This window comes from Bison bison, unplaced genomic scaffold (assembly GCF_000754665.1).
Source record: "Bison bison bison isolate TAMUID 2011002044 unplaced genomic scaffold, Bison_UMD1.0 scf7180017864247, whole genome shotgun sequence".
Classification (NCBI taxonomy): Eukaryota; Metazoa; Chordata; class Mammalia; order Artiodactyla; family Bovidae; genus Bison; species Bison bison.
The window spans coordinates 20,664-22,988 of NW_011494819.1; the positions used below are offsets into that span (position 1 = coordinate 20,664).

General features: G+C 43.7%; 1 protein-coding gene across 1 annotated transcript in view; it reads left to right on the forward strand.

Annotated features, from left to right (window-relative positions):
- HMGCS2 (3-hydroxy-3-methylglutaryl-CoA synthase 2 (mitochondrial)) overlaps positions 1-2,325 on the forward strand; it is a gene marked incomplete at its 5' end in the record, with an annotated part of 18,876 nt that extends 16,551 nt beyond the window's left edge. The window contains one exon of the mRNA XM_010847222.1: positions 1,883-2,325. The remainder of the gene's footprint in view (positions 1-1,882) is intronic.

The window sequence follows — 2,325 nt, forward strand, 5'->3', positions numbered from 1 at the left end:
TGCATCGGGTGGCCAAAGTATTGGAGCTTCAGCATCAGTCCTTCCAATGAATATTCAGGACTGATTTCCTTTAGGATTGACTGGTTTGATCTCCTTGCTGTCCAAGGGACTCTCAGGAGTCCTCTCCAACACCACAGTTCAAAGGCATCAATCCTTTGGCGCTCAGCCTTCTTTATGGTCCAACGCTCATATCCACATGTGACTACTGGAAAAAACCATAGCTTTGATGATACTGACCTTTGTTAGCAAAGTAATGTCTCTACTTTTTAATATGCTGTCTAGGTTGGTCATAGCTTTTCTTCCAAGGAGCAAGCGACTTTTAATTTCATGGCTGCAGTCACCATCTGCAGTGATTTTGGAACCCAAGAAAATAAAGTCGCTTATTGTTTCCATTGTTTCCACATCTATTTACCATGAAGTGATGGGACCAGATGCCATAATCTTCGTTTTTTGAATGTCAAATTTTAAGCCAACTTTTTCACTCTCCTCTTTCACTTCCATCAAGAAGCTCATTAGTTCCTCTTCACTTTCTGCCATAAGGGTGGTGTCATCTGCATATCTGAGGTTCCTGATATTTCTCCCTGCAATCTTGATTCCAGCTTGTGCTTCATCCAGCCCAGTATTTTGCATGATGTACTCAACGTATAAGTTAAATAAGCAGGGTGACAATATACAGCCTTGATGTACTCCTTTCCCTATTTGGAACCAGTCTGTTGTTCTATGTCCCATTCTAACTGTGGCTTCTTGACCTGCATACAGGTTTCTCAGGAGTCAGGTAAAGTGGTCTGGTATTCCCATCTCTAAGAATTTCCCACAGTTTGTTGTGATCCACACAATAAAAGGCTTTAGTGTAGTCAATGAAGCAGAAGTAGATGTTTTTCTGGAATTCTCTTGCTTTTCTATGATCCAACGGATGTTGGCAATTTGATCTCTGGTTCCTCTGCCTTTTCTAAATTCAGCTTCAACATCTGGAAGCTCTTGGTTCTCATACTGTTGAAGCCTTGCTTGGAGAATTTTGAGCATTACTTTGCTAGCATGTGAGATGAGTGCAATTGTGCAGTAGTTTGAGGATTCTTTGGCATTGCCTTTCTTTGGGATCAGGATGAAACTGACCCTTTTCAGTCCTGTGGCCACTGCTGTTTTCCAAATTTGCTGGCATATTGAGTGCCTCAATTTCACAGCATCATCTTTCAGGATTTGAAATAGCTCAACTGGAACTCCATCACCTCCACTAGCTTTGTTTGTAGTGATGCTTCCTAAGGCCCATTTGACTTCGGACTCCAGAATGTCTGGCTCTAGGTGAGTGATCACACCATTGTGGTTATCTGGGTCATTAAGATCTTTTTTATATAGTTCTTCTGTGTATTCTTGCCACCTTTTCTCAATATCTTCTGCTTGTTAGGTCCATACCATTTCTGTCCTTTATTGTGCCCATCTTTGCATGAAATGTTCCCTTGGTATCTCTAATTATTTTGAAGAGATCTCTGGTCTTTCCCATTCTATTGTTTCTGTGTATGGAAAGATGTAAGAGTCCGGGCTTACTGAGATCACTGCTTTCATATGTGTCTCAGATATCTGGGGCCTGTATCCTGTGTTTTCACATCCTGAGTGCCTCAGGGCTCCCTGTAGGCTTCCCCTGGTGTCTGCCAGGCATTCTTCTCCTTCTTGAGTGCCCTGGAAGGCTGGAGTCACTGATGACTGTGACATCCTTGCTTATTGATGTGGGAGGAAATACTCCATTCCACAAGGGGCAGTGGAACACCCAGACCTAGGGATGCAGTTTAGGGGAGCCCGCCTTGGGCAAGGAGCAGATGTGGGGATGGGATTGCCCAGGGTGAGACTCGTGGTTGATGTCCTTCTTCTGTTTCTTTAAACTTTACAGATACGTGGAGAGTTTCCTGGGAAAAGTGCTACAGAACGTCTGCCCTCTTTCAACTGTATAAAGCCCCCACTCTTAGCTGGTAAATAGATTGCACTGGACACAGCAGCCTTGTAAACACTGGCCCCATAGAGTGAGGGGCCATCCTGAAGGGGTTCTTCTGCCTTTCCCTGCTGCAATCACTGTCATGGGCTTGCAGAGCCCTTTCTGAAGAGGTGGCGGGACAGAGGAGAGACTCAGCCTTGAATCACAGACCGAAAGTGTGGCGGGTCCATTGTCGCCTTCAAGATTCAGATAACTCGCCTCTCGTTTGTTATAGCTTTGTCATTATTGTTATCGTTACATTTCCATGCTGGTATGTCTTTGTTTCTTAGGGTTTTCTGTGAATTTCTAAATTCCATGTTTGGTACTAAGCAAAAATAACAATTAAAAAGCAAAGAAGCAGA